Here is an 18853-nt window from a genome sequence, read left to right on the forward strand (position 1 = left end):
GACTACATCTGGAATGAACTACAGTCCACATATGGAGGGCACAAACTGTGATCCATATCTTGAGGCTGGAAGACACAGGCTTCTGACCCAGATCTTGCCATGGAGAACTTGAGGCATAGTGGCCATGAAAAGTTTAGGCCCAGGCAAGGTAGTACAAGCCTTTAATCCCAGGAGATTAAGGCAAACAAATCTGAGTTCAAGGCCAGCAAAGGAAATTCCAGATCCGCATGATGGTACATTCCTTTAATCTTGGCCACACCTTCTGCTGGAGACTTACATAAGGATGTTGGAAGAAGGAAGACTCACTGTATTTTTCCTGATAATAGTTACCTGCCAGCACATTGGTTGGAATTTACTTCTTCAGGATTCCAGTTTATACAAAAGACCAGGTAAACAACTAGCCCCATGGGACTGAGAAACTACTAGAGTGTTGGACTTCCCATTCACAGTTGTCCAATATTGGGTTAGTTAGATTACTTACTGTAAGTCATTACAATATATTTCCTTAATATATAAAGAGATATCATAAGTTTTGTGACTCTAGAGAACCAGACTAATATACAGCCTGAGGAAATTAATTTAGACAAAACAATGCACTGGATTTTGTTGTCTTCCACAGTTGTCTTTAAATAATCTCATTGATTTTGTTGTATCCTCTAATGCTAAGAGCATTAGAGGATAATTGATATAGTTTGGAGCATTATATGAATAGTAACACCCAATTATGATAGTTATTTTGAATTATTACTATACTTCATCATAAATTAAAACAGTGAAAGGAAATTATATAAACATCAAGACAAATTGAGACAGTTCCTTTAAATTATCTCCCCATAATTAATCATAAATTAAAACAGATATGAATAAGAGATTCTCCTTTCATGTAGAATATTTATTGAGTTTGATGACCAGCAAACCACAAGTTTCTTCAGAGTGCATTTTAGCAATGGAAGGTCAAACAGCTGAGCCCATGGTATGTCTTTACCAAGCTAGTGTTTAGAAACATTTATACACAAGTATTCTCAGGGCAGCAAGTTTAGAGAAAGCCACATATAACCTGTGTGACCATTACCTATGCAATGCAGAGTGAAGTTGAAAAAATAAAATAAAAATCAACTCCCAAGCACTTTCATAACAGACTTTTTTTTTTGGTCACACAAAGAATACATGGCTGATTCAAATCTCAGAACAGCTCAGTAATCTAATCATTCTCATATATATATATATATATATATATATATATATATATATATATATATATATATCACCATGACAAGCTTTGTCTAACTTAAGAATATTCCTCAGGGAAGGCTTCAAAGAGTGACAATAGGAAGGCAGCTTCTTTTTTAGTAGCTGGCTGTTCTTACAGATTCCAAGCATGCTGCACAGCCCAGCATCTACCGCGGTTAACAGTTGTTTCTAAAGCAAGTGCTTAATGCTTGTACAAGAATTAAACAATGCTTTTGTACAGCCCTGTTTTGTCTTAACCTGCATAAGACAAATTGATGCTAAGCAAACAGAAGCAATGTAAAAATCTAAAAACACTGCCCTTTATGATTAAGAATTTAAAACTTCCATTGATCAAAATATGAACAAGGTGGGTCTGGCAAAGGACTTTTTAACAGCCCTGTACAAAAAGGTGTGTCACCTCTCAGTTTCTCCTTTTTCTTTTCCCTTTCCCCTTTTCCCTTTCCCTTTCCCTTTCCTCTCCTCCCCTCCCACCCTCCTCTCTCTCTCTCTCTCTCTCTCTCTCTCTCTCTCTCTCTCTTTCATTCATTTACTTTCATGGGGATTGATGACCCCCACCCTCCTGATCCACCATCACACAGTTCCTCCCCCTTCTTGCATCCCTTTCTTCTCCGAGAGAATGGAGGCCTCCCTGGGTCTCCCCCAACCCTGGCACTTCAAGTCTCAGAAAGGACAGGTGTGTTTTCTCCCACTGAGGCCAGACAAGGCATCGTTAGGGGAACAGGATCCACAGTGGGCTCTCAGGACAACCCCCATTCCAGTTGTTGAGAAACCTGCATGAAGACTGACCTGCATGTCTGCTACCTATGTGCAGGGGTCCCAGGTTCAGCCCATGAATGCTCTTTGGTTGGAGAGCTCTCAAGGGTCCAGGTTAGTTGACTCTGTTAGTCTTCCAGTGGGGTCGTCAATCCTTCCCCCAACTCTTTCAAAAGACACGCAGAGCTCCATCCAGTATTTGGCTGTGGGTCTCTGCATCTCTTTCCATTGGCTGCTGGGTGGAGCCTCTTAGAGGACAATAATGCTATGCTCCTGTCTGCAAATATAACAGTATCATTAATAGTGTGTCAGGGATTGGTGCTTGCCTTTGAGATGGGTCTCAAGTTGGACCAGTTATTGGTAGGTCATTCCTTCAGTCTCTGCTCCATCTTTGTCCCTGCATTTCTTGTAGACAGGACAAATTTTGGTTTGAAAGTTTTGTGGGTGGGTTGTTGTCCTTATCTCTCCACTGGAAGTCCTACCTAGCTATAGGAGGAGGCAGGGCCACTTGAGGTTCTCTATTCCCACTTTAGGAGTATCAGCTAAACTCATCCCTATGGACTTCTGGAAGCTTCCCCCATTTCAGGTCTTTGGCACATAGAGGTGGCCCCTCTCCATTCATAATCCCCGCCCCCAGCTCTCTGTCCTGTCTCTCCCTACACTTGATATGGAACTTCTCCATTTTCTTCCCCATTCCCTCTCCCACCCAGGTCCTTCCCTCCATCTGCCTCCTATGACCATTTTATTCCCCCTTCTAAATGAGATTCAAGCATCCTTCTTGGGTGTTTCCTTCCTGTTTAGCTACTTTGGGTCTGTGGAGTATAGAATGAGTACCCTGTATTTTTTGGTTAATATCCACTTATAAGTGAGTACATACCATGCATGTTTTGGGTCTAGATTACTTCATTTAAGATGATAGTTTCTATTTCCACCCATTTGCCTGCAAAATTTATGATGTCATTTTTTTTTAGTAGCTGAGTAGTATTCTGTTGTGTAAATGAATCACATTTTCTGTCCATTCTTTGGTTGAGGGGCATCTAGGTTGTTTCTAGTATCTGGCTATTATTAATAAGCTGCTAAGAACATAGTAAAGCCTATGTTCTTGTGGTATGGTGGAACATCTTTTGTGTTTTTACCCAGGAGAGGTACAGCTGGGTCTGGGTATGTATGTGTGCATACATCCACCTCCCACCCCCAGGGTATATACATGTGCCTTCCACCATGTGTGTACATGTTCAAACATCCCATCATGTGTGGATGCATGCACATATCTTGCACCCTGTGTGTACCAGGGCCTTGTTCCTCATGTGTGCATGCATACATACATCTGCATAATCCCCTGATGTGTGTGCACCCCTGCTTTATGTTTGTTTTCTTTGGACACTGCCTTGGTTCTCCTTTTATTTCCTTGCCTATACTGAAATCATTACATGCCAATAGAAACAAGTGAATTGTAGCTACAAGAACATTACCTAAGGTCTACAACAGAAAATTCACAAATTTGAATTTTCCTTCTGTTTGTACAGATAATTATAAGAAATTAAACTCATCCATTTCATTCTTTACTCACTAGTATTTTTGCATATGGCTCATGTAACCATTTCTTGTGCAATGCAGTGTAAAATTGGAAAAATAAATAAAAACACCAAACACAGATTACTTCCTAGTAGCCTCTAAGGGTTATTTGAACTCAGCTTATTAGGTCAACAGACAAATGACTTATTTGTCTGAAGCATATGTAGTAATTTATGAATAAGTAAATTATATGTTTTTGCTATGGTATAAAAATAAGAAGCTTCTAAAATTACAATATATAAGGCTTGTAAACAATTGTTTCATTTAAAACAAAGCCATGACTGAGCTGGTGAAATGGCTCAGCAGATAACCAGTGATAAGGACACACATTAAAGTCATGCAGGTTTTTTACCTCTCAATAACTGTCCCCTTAGATTTAGTGACCACAGATGAGTTCTTGCTTGAAGATGGCAGTCTGTGTATCTAGATACACAGATATTACATTGTCTAAATTGTATTTTATACATAAGCATTATTTTTGCATGCCAATATAGCTTGGGAATAAATTTATATCAGTTCATAAAGATTGTTTTTATTTCTTCTGGATTCCATCTGTGCCTGAAGCTGACCCTGTGCCACAGCTCTTCATACCCAAATCCCTCTAGGAAAGAGCTGGTCTCCCAAAAGTGCTGAAACACCTGAGAGCACAGGTGAGACCACGGCTTCCACTGAAATTCCTGTCCCAGGAGAGATCTGCCCACAGCAATCAGGACACAGAAACCAATGAATAGCCAGGGACAGGATCCTTCTGGTTTTAGACTGGGCCCTGGAGCTGGCCCTGTGCCACAGATCTTCATACACAAATTCTGCCCAAGAGAGCTGGTCTCCCAGGACTGCTGACAGAAAGGCTTGCAGGAAAGATAAACCAAAGTGAGAGACAGCAATACCAGATAACACCAGAGATAACCAGATGGAGAGAGGGGGAGGGCAAGAACATAAGCATCAGAAACCAAGGTTACTTGGCATCATCAGAACCCAATTCTCCCACCACAGTAAGTCCTGGATTCCGCAACTCACTGTAAAAGCAAGATTCTGATTCAATTTCAAATCTCATGATGATGATAGAGGACTTTAAGAAGGACATAAATAATTCCCTTAGAGAAATATAGGGACCCATGCTTCATCTTGGGGGCAAATTCAGTAGGCCCTAGCACACCCAGGATCTTGGATCACTGGTGATTGGAATGCAACATCTATTCCAAAAAATCCCTGAGGGTCTTGTGTCAGCAGGAACAGGGACAAAGGAAACCCTCTGACCAATAACTGGGGTTTGTCCCCATGGGCACCAGTCCTGCACCATCTTGGGCAGACCCTAGCACACCCACCTTGGCAGGCCCTAGCATACCTAGGATCTTGGGATCATTGAGACCGGTCTACACAGGAGAGCACGTGAACAGCAGAAGCAACAGAACTTCTTAGACAGGGTTCTTTCTGGCCTTCCTCCTCAGCCAGAAGGCAGAGCTGAGACCGAGACCTCTGGGCACTTTCCCGCCAGAGGAGAGTCAGCCTCCAGGGAGGGCTCTGACCCCAGGACTCAGGAGGTGTATCTGAGCTCAAGACATCTGTGCAACTTCCCTGCAAGAGGAGAGCTTGCCTGCAAAGCATGCTTTGACCACTGGGACTCAGGAGAGAGTTGGACTCCCAGGAGTGCTCTCAGAGGCTAACAGAATCACAGGAGGAACAAACTCCAGCCAGAGACAACTAGAACATCTAACACCAGAGATTACCAGGTGGCAAAAGGCAAAAGTAAGAATCTTACTAAGAGAAACCACAATCACTCATTATCATCAGAGCCCAGTACTAGCTCCACAGGGAGTCCTGTATACTCGTACAAACTAGAAAAGCAAGATTCAGATTTAAAAATCATATCTCATGAAGCTGGTAGAGGATTTTAAGAAGGGCATTAATAACTCATTTAAAGAAATACAGGAAAACACTGCTAAACAGGTATAAATCCTTAATGAGGAAGCACAAAATACCTTAAAGAATTACAAGAAAACACAACCAAAGAGGTAAGGGAACAAAACCATCCAAGATCTAAAAATGGAAGTAGAAACAATGAAGAAAACCCAAAGGGAGACAACTCTGGAGATAGAAACCCTAGGAAAGAAATCAGGAACCATAGATGCCAGCATCAGCAACAGAATACAAGAGATGGAAGAGAGAATCTCAGATGCAGAAGATTCCATAGAGAACATGAACACAACAATCAAAGAACATGCAAAATGCAAAACGATCTTAACCCAAAACATCCAGGAAATCCAGGACATGATAGGATAACCAAACCTAAGATGAGAAAGAAGATTTTCTACTTAAAGGACTAGTAAATATCTTCAACAAAATTATAGAAGAAAACTTTCCTAACCTAATGAAAGAGTTGACCATGAACATATAAGAAACCTACAAAACTCCAAATAGACTGGAACAGAAAAGAAATTCCTCCCCACACATAATGATCAGAACAAAAAATGCACTAAATAAAAATAGAATATTAAAAGCAGCAAGGGAAAAAGAAGTAACATATAAAGGCAGACATATTAGAATTACACCAGACTTCTCACCAGAGACTATGAAAGCCAGAAGATCCTGAACAAATGTTATACACACCCTAAGACAACACAAATGTCAGCCCAGGCTACTATACCCAGCCAAACTCTCAATTACCATAGATGGAGAAACCAAAGTATTCCATGACAAAACCAAATTCACACAATATCTTTCCACGAATCCAGCCCTTCAAAGGATAATAAAGGGAAAACACCAATACAAGGATGGAAATTACTCCCTAGAAAAAGCAAGAAAGTAATCCTTCAACAAACCTAAAAGAAGACAGGCACAAGAACAGAATGCCAACTCTAAAAACAAAAATAATAGGAAGCAACAATTACTTTCCCTTAATATCTATTAATATCAATGGACTCAGTTTCCCCTGCCTCCAAAAAAGAGATAGACTAACAGACTGGCTACATAAACAGGACCAAACTTTTTGCTGCTTACATGAAACCCATCTCAGGGACAAAGAAAGACACTACACAGAGTAAATGGCTAGAAAACAATTTTCCAAGCAAATGGTGTAAAGAAACAAGCTGGAGTAGCCATTCTGTTATCTAATAAAATCGACTTCCAACCCAAAGTTATCAAAAAAGACAAGGAGGGGCACTTCATACTCATCAAAGGTAAAATCTTCCAAGATGAACTCTCAATTCTGAATATCTATGCTCCAAATGCAAGGGCAGCCACATTCATTAAAGAAACTTTAGTAAAGCTCAAAGCACACATTGCACCCCACACAATAATAGTGGGAGATTTCAACACACCACTCTCATCAATGGACAGATCCTGGAAACAGAAACTAATCAGAGACACATTGAAACTAACAGAAGATATGAAACAAATGGATTTAACAGCAATCTACAGAACATTTTATTCTAAAACAAAAGGATATATCTTTTCAGGACCTCATGGTACCTTCTCAAAAAAAAAAAACAAAAAAAACCAAAAAACAAAACAAAACAAAAAACAAAAAACAAAAAAACCCAAAAAACAAAAAACAAAACCCAAAACAAAAAACAGACCATATAATCTTCATAAAACAGGCCTCAACAGATGCAAAAATGTTGAAATTGGCCCATGCATCCTATCAGATCACCATGGACTAAGGCAAAGCTGATCTTCAATAACAACATAAATAAAAGAAAGCCAACTTTGAAATGAAAACTGAACAACGCTCTACTCAATGATACCTTGGACAAGAAAGGAATAAAGAAAGAATTTAAGGACTTTTTAGAATTTAATGCAAATGAAACCACAACATACCTAAACTTATGGGATACAAAGAAAGCATTGAAAAAGGAAAACTCATAGCTCTGAGTGTCTCAAAAAAACAAAACAAAACAAAACAAACAAAAACAAAACAAAACAAAACAACCCCAAAAACCAAAAACCACTAGAAACAGCATACACTAGTAGCTTGACAACACAACTAAAAGCTCTAGAACAAAAAAAGCAAATTCACCCAAGAGGATTAGATGGCAGGAAATAATCAAACTCGGGGCTGTAATGAACCAAGTCGAAATAAAAAGAACTATTCAAAGTATCAACCAAACCAGGAGCTGGTTTATTGTGAAAATCAACAAGATAGATTAAACTCTTAGCCAGGCTAACTAGAGGGCACAGGGACAGTATCCTAATTATCAAGATCAGAAATGAAAAGGGAAACAGAACAACAGAACCTGAGGAAATCCAAAACACCATGAGACACTTCTATAAAAGGCTATACTCAACAAAACTGGAAAACCTGGAAAAATGGACAAATTTCTAGACAGATACCAGGTACCAAAGACAAGTCAGGATCAGATTAATGATCTATACAGTCCCATATCCCATAAAGAAATAGAATCAGTTATTAATAGTCTCCCAAAAAAACAGCCCAGGACCAGATGAGTTTAATGCAGAGTTCTACCAGACCTTCATAGAAGACCTAATTCCAATTCTCCTCAAACTATTCCACAAAATAGAAACAGAAGGTACTCTACCCAATTCATTCTATGAAGTCACAATTACTAGAATAGCTTAACCACATAAAGACCCAACAAAGACAGAGAACTTCAGAACAATTTCCTTTATGAATATCCATGCAAAAAACCACAAACCAAATCCAATAACATATTAAAATGATCATCTATCATGATCAATTAGGCTTCATTCCAGGGATGCAGAGATGGTTTAATATATGGAAATCCATCAATGTAATCCACTATATAAACAAACTCAAAGACAAAAACCACATGATGATTTCTTAGATGCTGAGAAAGTATTTGACAAAATCCAACACCCCTTCATGATAAAAGCCTTGGAAAGATCAGGAATTCAAGGCCCAAACCTAAAAATAATAAAAAGCAATCTAAAGCAAAACAGTAGCCAACATCAAACTAAAAGGAGAGAAGCTGAAAGCAATCCCATTAAAACCAGGGACTAGACAAGGCTGCCCACTTTCTCCCTACCTATTCAATATAGTACTTGAAGTTCCAGCCAGAGCAATTAGACAACAAAAGGAGGTCAAGGGGATACAAATTGGAAAGGAAGGAGTCAAAATATCACTGTTTGCAGATGATATGATAGTATATATGTGACCCTAAAAATTCCACCAGAGAGCTCCTAAACCTGATAAGTAGCTTCAATGAAGTAGCTGGATATAAAATTAACTCAAACAAGTCAATGGCCTTTCTGTACACAAAGGATAAACAGTCTGAGATTGAAATTAGGGATACAACACTCTTCACAATAGTCACAAATAATATAAAATACCTTGGTGTGATTTTAACTAAGGAAGTGAAATATCTGTATGATAAGAACTTCAAGTCTCTGAAGAAAGAAATTAAAGAAGATCTCAGAAGATGGAAAGATCTCCCATGCTCATGGATTGGCAGGATCAATATAGTAAAAATGGCTATCTTGCCAAAAGCAATCTACAGATTCAATGCAATCCCCATCAAAATTCCAACTCAATTCCTCAACAAATTAGAAAGGGCAATCTGCAAATTCATCTGGAATAACAAAAAACCTAGGATAGCAAAAACTCTTCTCAAGGACAAAAGAACCTCTGGTGGAATCACCATGCCTGAAGTAAAGCTGTACTACAGAGCAATTGTGATAAAAACTGCATGGTTCTGGTATAGTGACAGACAAGTAGACCAATGGAATAGAATTGAAGACCCAGAAATGAACCCACACACCTATATAGGTCACTTGATCTTTGACAAGGGAGCTAAAACCATCCAGTGGAAAAAAGACAGCATTTTCAACAAATGGTGCTGGTACAACAGGCAATTATCATGTAGAAGAATGCGAATTGACCCATGCCTATCTCCTTATACTAAGGTCAAATCTAAGTGGATCAAGGAACTCCACATAAAACCAGAAACACTGAAACTTATAGAGGAGAAAGTGGGGGAAAGCCTCGAAGATATGGGCACTGGGGGAAAATTCCTGAATAGAACAGCAATGGCTTGTGCTGTAAGATCGAGAATTGACAAATGGGACCTCATAAAATTGCAAAACTTCTGTGAGGCAAAAGACACCGTCAATAAGACAAAAAGGCCACCAACAGATTGGGAAAGGATCTTTACCTATCCTAAATCAGATAGGGGACTAATATCCAATATATATAAAGGATTCAAGAAGCTGGACCCCAGAAAATCAAATAACCCCATTAAAAAAATGATACTCAGAGCTAAACAAATAATTCTCACCTGAGGAATACTGAATGGCTGAGAAGCACCTGAAAAAATGTTCAGCATCCTTAATCATCAGGGAAATGCAAATCAAAGCAACCCTGAGATTCCACCTCACACCAGTCAGAATGGCTAAGATCAAAAACTCAGGTGACAGCAGATGCTGCCGAGGATGTGGAGAAAGAGCAACACTCCTCCATTGCTAGTGGGATTGCAAGCTTGTACAACCACTCTGGAAATCAGTCTGGCGGTTCCTCAGAAAATTGGACATAGTACTACTGGAGGAGCCAGCAATACCTCTCCTGGGCATATATCCAGAAGATGTTTCAACTGGGAAGAAGGACATATGATCTACTATGTTCATAGCAGCCTAATAATACGCAGAAGCTGGAAAGAACACAGATGTTCCTCAACAGAGGAATGGATACAGAAAATGTGGTACATTTACACACTGGAGTACTACTCAGCTATTAAAAAGAATGAATTTTTGAAATTTCTAGGCAAATGGATGGACCTGGAGGGCATCATCCTGAGTGAGGTAACCCAATCACAAAAGAACTCAAATGATATGTACTCACTGATAAGTGGATATTAGTCCAAAATAATAGAATACCCAAGATATAAGATACAATCTGTAAAACACATGAAATTCAAGAAGAATGAAGACCAAAATGTGGACATTTTGCCCCTTCTTAGAATTGGGAACAAAACACCCATGGAAGGAGTTACAGAGACAAAGTTTGGAGCTGAGGCAAAAGGATGGACCATCTAGAGACTGCCATATCCAGGGATCCATCCCATAATCAGCCTCCAAACACTGACACCATTGCATACACTAGCAAGATTTTGCTGAAAGGGCCCATATATAGCTGTCTCTTGTGATGCAATGCCGGAGCCTGGCAAACACAGAAGTGGATGCTCACAGTCAGCTATTGGATGGAACACAGGGACCCAATGGAGGAGCTAGAGAATATACCCAAGGAGCTAAAGGGATCTGCAACCCTATAGGTGGAACAACAATATGAACTAACCAGTACTCCTCCAGAGCTCGTGTTTCTAACTGCATATGCATCCGAATTTGGTCTAGTCATTGGAAAGAGAGGCCCATCGGTCTTGCAAACTTTATATGCCTCAGTACAGGGGAACACCAGGGTCAAGAAGTGGGAGTGGGCCGGGGGGAATCAATCATGGGGGGACTTTTGGGATAGCATTGAAAATGTAAATGAAGAAAATATCTAATTAAAAAAAAAGATGGATAGATCACCCATTCTCATGGATTGGCAGAATTAATACAGGAACATTCACTAAAATGAAAGCAATCTACAGATTCAATGTATACTCCATCAAAATTCCAACTCAATTCTTCACAGAGTTAGAAAGGGCAATTTGCAAATTCACCTGGAATAACAAAAAGCCAAGAATAGCAAAAACTATTCTCAACAGTAAAAGAACCTCTGAGGGAATCACCATACCTGACCTCAAGCTGTACTACAGAGCAATTGTGATAAAAACTGCATGGTGCTGAAAAGCTACAGACGGGTAGATCAATGGAATAGAATTGAAGACCCAGAAATGAACCTATACAACTATGGTCACTTGATCTTTGACAAGGGAGCTAAAACCACCCAGTGGAAAAAAGACAGCATTCTCAATAAGCAGTGGTGGCACAAGTGGTGGTTATCATGTAGAAGAATGCGAATTGATCCATTCTTATCTCCTTGTACAAAGCTCAAATCTAAGTAGATCAAATAATTCCATATAAAACCAGAGACAGTGAAATTATAGAGGAGAAAGTGGGGAAAAGCCTCGAAGATATGGACACAGGGGGAAAATCCTGAACAGAACACCAATGGCTTGTTTTATAATAGCGAGAATCAACAAATGGTACCTCATAAAATTGCAAAGCTTCTGTAAGGCATACGACACTGTCAATAACACAAAAAGGCCACCAACAGATTGGGAAAGGATCTTTACCAATCCTAAATCTGATAGGGGACTAATACACAATATATATAAAGAACTCAAGATGATGGGCTCCAGGAAATCAAATAACCTTATTAAAAAATGGGTACAGTGCTAAACAAAGAATTCTCAACTGAGGAATACAGAATGGCTGAGAATTACCTGAAAAAAAATGTTCAACATCCTTAATCATCAGGGAAACGCAAATCAAAACAATCTTGAGATTCCAACTCTAACCAGTAAGAATGGCTAAGATCAAAAATTCAGGTGATAGCAGATGCTGTCAAGGATGTGGAGAAAGAGGTACACTCCTCAATTGTTGGTGGGATTGCAATCTGGCACAACCATTCTGGAAATCTGTTTGGTATTTTCTCAGAAAATTGGACATAGTATTAGCAGAAGATACAGCTATTCCTCTCTTGGGCATGTACCCAGAAGATGTTCCAACTGGTAATAAGAACACATGATCCACTATGTTCCTAGCAGCCCTATTTATAATAGCCAGAAGCTCGAAAGAACCCAGATGTCCCTCAACAGAGGAATGGATACAGAGAATGTGGTACATTTATACAATGGAGTACTACTTAGCAATAAAAAACAATGAATTTATGAAATTCTTAGGCAAATGGATGTATCTGGAGGGTATCATCCTGAGTGAGGTAACCCAATCACAAAAGAACACACATGATATACACTCACTGATAAGTGGATAGTAGTCCAGAAACTTAGACTACCCAAGATACAATTTGCAAAACACATGAAACACAAGAAGAAGGAAGACCAAAGTATGGATACTTCATTCTTTCTTAGAATGGGGAACAAAATACCCATGGAAGAAGTTATAGAGACAAAGTTTGGAGTTGAGATGGAATGAAGGACCATCCAGAGACTGCCCCATAAAGGGATCCATGCCATATACAACCACCAAACCCAGACAGCATTACATATGTCAGAAAGATTTTGCTGACAGGACCCTGATATAGCTGTCTCTTGTGAGGCTATGCCAGTTCCTGGCAAATACAGACGTGGATGCTGACAGTCATCTATTAGATGAACACAGGACCCCTAATGAAGAAGCTAGAGAAAGTACCCAAAGATCTAAAGGTGTCTGCAACCCTATAGGAGGAACAACAGTAGGACCTCACCAGTAACCCCCAGAGCTGTGTTGCAAATGTAGCAGAGGTTGGCCTAGTCAGCCATCAGTGGGAGGAGTGGCCCTTGGTTTTGTGAATACCATATGCCCCAGTACAGGGTAATGTAGGGCCAGGAAGCAGGAGTGGGTGGGTTGGGATTAGGGCAGGGGGAGGGTATATGGGGCTTTGGGGATTGCATTTGAAATATAAATGAATAAAATATCTAAAAAAACAAAGAAATACAGAAAAACACAGGTAAACAGGTAGAAGTCCTTAAAGAGGAAACACAAAAATCACTTAAATAATTACAGGAAAATACAACCAAATTGGTGACAGAATTGAACAAAACCATCCAGGATCTAAAAATGGAAGTAGAAACAATAACAAAATCACAAAGGGAGACAACACTGGAGCTACAAAACCTAGAAAAGAGATCAGGAGTCATAGATGCAAGAATCACCAACAGAATCCAAGAGATAGGAGAATGGCAGGTGCAGAAGATACCATAGAAAACATTGACACAACAATCAAAGAAAATGCGAAATGCAAAAAGATTCTAACTCAAAAATCCAGAAAATCCAGTACACAATGAGAATTACAAATCTAATGATAATAGGCATAAAATAGAGTGAAGATTCCCAATTCAAAGGTCCAGTAAATATACCAAAATTATAGAAGAAAACTTCCCTAAGCTAAAGAAAAAGATACCCATAAACATACTAGAAGCCTGTAGAACTCCAAAGATACTGGACCACAAAAAAATTCCTTCTGCCACATAGTATTCAAAACACCAAATACACAAAACAAAGAAAGAATATGAAAAGCAGTAAGGGAAAAAGGTCAAGTAACATATGAAGGCAGGCCTATCAGAATTACACTTGAGTTCTCATTGGAGACTATGAAAGCCAGAAGATCCTGGGCAGAACTCAACGGACCCTAAGAGAACACAAATGCCAGCCCAGCAAAACTGTCAATAATCACAGATAGAAAAACCAAGTTATTTCATAACAGAATCAAATTTAAAAATATATTTCCACAAATCCATTTCTACAGAGGATAATAGCTGGAAAACTCCAACACAGGTAGGGAAACTACACCCTAGAAAAGACAATAAATTAATCTTCTTTCTACAAACTCAAAAGAAGATAGCCACACAAACACAATTCCAACTCTAAAAACAAAATTAATAGGAAGCAACAGTCATTATTCCTTAATATCTTTTACAATCAGTGGACTCAATTGCCTAATAAAAAGACATAGCATAACAGATTGAATATGTAAACAGGGCCCAGAATTTTGCTGTATATAGGAAATGTACCCCAGTAACAAGGACAGACACTACCTCAGAGTAAAAGGCTGAAAAAAAAAATTCCAAGCAAATGGTCCCAAGAAACTAGCTGGAGTAGCCATTCTAATATCAAATAAAATCTACTTCCAACCAAAGGTTGTCAAAATAGATAAGGAATGACACTGTATACTCATCAAAGGAAAAATCTACCAAGATGTACTCTCAATTCTGTACATCAATGCTCCAAATACAAGGACACCCACATTCATAAAAAAACAAAAACCAAACCAAACCAAACCAAAACCAAAACCAAAAAGAAACAAAAAGACAAACAAAAAACAAAAACAAAACAAAACAAAAAAAAACTTTAATAAATTCAAAGCACACATTGTACCTCACACAACAATAGTGGAAGACTTCAACAGCATACTCTCAGCAATGGACAGATCATGGAGACAAAAATTATTCAGAGACACAGTGAAAGTAACAGAAGTTATAAACCAGATGGATTCAACAGATATCTACAGAACATTTCATCCTAAATCAATGAATATATCTTCTTCTCAGCACCTCATGGTACATTCTCCAAATTTGACCATATAATCAGTCACAAAACAGGCCTCAACGGATACAAAAATATTGAAATAATCCCATGTATCCTATCAGATCACCATGGACTAAGGCTGCTCTCCAATAACAACAAAAACAACAGAAAGCCCACATACACATGAAAGCTGAACAATGCTCTCCTCAATGTTAACTTTCCCAAGGAAGAAATAAAGGAAAAATTAAAGACTTATTAGAATTTAATGAAAATGAAGGCACAACATACCCAAACTTGTGGGAGAAAATGCAAGCAGTGCTAAGAAGAAAACTCATAGATTTGAATGCCTCCACAACAAAACTGGAGCAAGCATACACTACCAGCTTGACAGCATACATGAAAGTTCCAGAACAAAAAGAAGCACATACACCCAAGAGGAGTAGACGGCAGGAAGTAATCAAACTCGGCTGAAATCAACCAAACAAAAACAAACAGAACTATACAAAGAATCAACTAAATCAGGAGCTGGTTCTTTGAGAAAATCAACAAAATAGATAAACCCTTAGCCAGAGTAACCAGAGGGCACAGAGACAGTATTCAAATTAATAAAATCAGAAATGAAAAGGGAGACATAACAACAGAAATTAAGGAAAATAAAAAAATCATCAAATCCTACTACTAAAGCCTATATTCAAGAAAACTGGAAAATCTGTATGAAATCGCCAATTTTCTAGACAGATACCAGGTACCAAATTTAAATCAGGATCAGATAAAACATCTAAGCAGTCCCATAACTCCCAAAGAAGTAGAAACAGTCATTAAAAGTCTCCCAACCAAAAAGAGCCCAGGACCAGATGAGTTTAATGCAGAATTCTATCAGACATTCAAAGAACTCATACCAATACTCTACAACCCATTCCACAAAATAGAAGCAGAAGGAACAGTATCCAATTCATTCTATGAAGCCACAATTACTCTGATACCCAAACCACACAAAGATCCAACAAAGAAAGAGAACTTCAGACTAATTTCCCTTATGAATGTTGATGCAAAAATGCTTAAAAGCATTCTCATTGACCAAATCCAAGAACACATCAAAACCCAATCATTCACCATGATCAAGTAGGCTTCACCCAAGGGATGCAGGAATGGTTCAATATATGGAAATCCATCAACATAATCCACTACATAAGCAAACTCAAAAAAATTAAATCACACAATTATTTCATTAGATGCTGAAAAAGCATTTGACAAAATTCAACATTCCTTCATATTAAAAGTTTTGGAAAGATCAGGAATTCAAGATCCATACCTAAACATAGTAAAAGTAAACATACAGCAAACCAGTAGCCAACATCAAACTAAATGGGGAGAAACTTGAAGCAATCCCACTAAAATCAGGGACTAGACAAGGCTGCCCTTACTCAATGTAGTACTTGAATTTCTAACTAGAGCAATTAGGGAACAAAAGAAGGTCAAAAGGATACAAATTTATAACGAAGAAGTCAAAATATATTTTCAGATGATATGGTAATATACATAAGTGACCCCCAAAAAAATTCCACCAGAGAACTCCTACAGCTAATTAACATCTTCAGCAAAGTGGCTGGATATAAAATCAACTCAAACAAATCAGTAACTTTCCTTTATACAAACGATGAAGGGGCTGAGGAACAAATTAGGGAAACGGTACTGTTCACAGTAGTCACAAATAGTATAAAATTTCTTGGTGTAACTCACCAAACACACGAAACATCTGTACAACAAGAACTTCAAGTCTCTCAAGGAAGAAATTGAAGAACACCTCAGAAGATGGAATGATCTCCCATGCTCATAGATTGGCTCGATTAATATAATAAAAATGGCCATCTTGCCAAAAGCAATCTACAGATTCCATGTAATCCACAACAAAATTCCAACCCAATTCTTCATTGAGTTAGAAAGAAAAATTCTCAAATTCATTTGCAATAACAACAACAACAACAACAACAAACCAGGATAGTGAAAAATATTCTCAACAATAAAAGAAAATCTGGGGGAATCCCTGACCCCAGAGCACTACTACAGAGCAGTAGTGATAAAAAACTGCATGGTATTGGTATAGAGAAAGGTAGATCAATGGAATAGAATTGAAGACCCAGAAATGAACTCACATATCTATGGTCACTTGATTTTTGACAAAGAAGTTAAAACCATTCACTAGACAAAAAGAGCATTTTCTTTCTTTCTTTCTTTTCTTTTTTTAAAAAATATTTATTTATTTATTTATTTTATTAGACATTTTTTTACATACATTTCAAATGCTATCCCGATAGTTCCCTATACCCTCCCTCCATCCTGTTCCCTTACCCACCCACTCCCGCTTCTTGGCTCTGGCATTCCCCTGTATTGGGGCATATAGAGCATTTTCAACAAATGTTGTTGGTTCAACTGGCGGTCTGCATGTAGAAGAATGCAAATCGATCCATTCTTATCTCCTTCTACAAAACTCAAATCCAAATGGATCAAGGACCTCCACATAAACCCAGATACACTGAATTTAATAGAAAAGAAAGTGGGGAAATCTTGAACACTTGGGCACAGGGGAATATTTCCTGGACATAGCACCAATGGCTTATGTTCTAAGATAAAGAATCAACAAATGGGATCCCATAAAATTGCAAAGCTTCTGTAAGGCATTGGACACTATTAATAGCACAAAATGGCAACCTACAGATTGGGAAAAGATCTTTACCAATCCTACATTCAATAGATACAAAGAACTCAAAAAGTTAGACTCCAGAGAGCCAAATAATCCTAACAAAAAATGGGGAACAGATCTAAACAGTGAATTCTCAACTGAGGAAACTCAAATGGCTGAGAAATATCTAAAGAAATTTTCAACATCCTTAATCATCAGGGAAATGCAAATCAAAACAACCCTAAGATTCCACCTCACACCACTCAGAATTGGCTAAGATAAAAAACTCAGGTGACAGCAGATGCTGGTGAGGATATAGAGAAAGAGAAACACTCCTCCATTGCTGGTAGGATTGCAAGCTGGTATAACAACTCTGGAAGTCAGTTTGGAGATTCCTCAGAAAATTGAACATAGTACTACCTGAGGACCCAGCAATAGCACTCCTGGGCATATATCCAGAAGATGCTCCAGCATGTAATAAGGACACATGCTCCACTATGTTCATAGCAGCTGTATTTAATAGCCAGAAGCTGGAAAGAGCCCAGATGTCTCTCAACAGAGGAATGAATACAGAACATGTGGTACATTTGCAGAATGAAGTACCACTCAGCTATTAAAAACAAGGACTTCAAGAAATTTGCATGCAAATGGATTGATCTAGAAATTATCATCCTGTATGAGGTAACTCAATGACAAAAGAACACACATGGTATGTACTCACTGATAAGTGGATATTAGGCTAAGAGTGTGGAATACCTACGATACAATGCACAGACCACATGAAGCTCAAGAGAAAGGAAGACCAAAGAGTGGTTGCTTCATTCCTATTTGTAAGGGGGAACACTATACTCAGGTGAATTGGAGGGTAGGAGGACTTGGTAGGAAGAAAGGAGTTGGAGGGGAAAAAGAGGGGAAGAATCAGGTATGGGAGGAGATGCAGGAGATATACAGAGCATCGAAAATTGAGCAGAGGTGTGAATGGGGAACTGGGGGTAGCGTCCAGAAAGTCCCAGGTTCCAGGAAAGCAAGAGCCTCCCAGGACCATACAGGGATGAGTTTAACTGAAATATCTCACAAAGGGGAGGTAGAACCTATAGAGACCATATCCAGAGGTTCGGCATGGCCTCTCCCTTCCCCTGCTCCCTGTTGAGGGATGGGGCCGCCCACACATCTCCAGAATTTTAACCCAGAATTGCTTTTGTCTAAAGGAAACGCAGGGACAAAGAGTGGAGCAGATACTGAAGAAAACACCATCCAGAGACTGCCCCACCTGGGATCCATCCCACATGCAGACACCAAACTGAAAGGAGCCTGATACAGCTATTTCCTGAGAGGCTCTGCCAGATCCTGAACAACACAAATGTGGATGTTTACAGCCAACCATAGGACTGAGCACAGGGACCCTGATGGAGAGGTTAGGGGGAAGGACTGAAG

This window comes from Mus musculus, chromosome 14 (assembly GCF_000001635.26).
Source record: "Mus musculus strain C57BL/6J chromosome 14, GRCm38.p6 C57BL/6J".
In the NCBI taxonomy this organism is placed as follows: domain Eukaryota; kingdom Metazoa; phylum Chordata; class Mammalia; order Rodentia; family Muridae; genus Mus; species Mus musculus.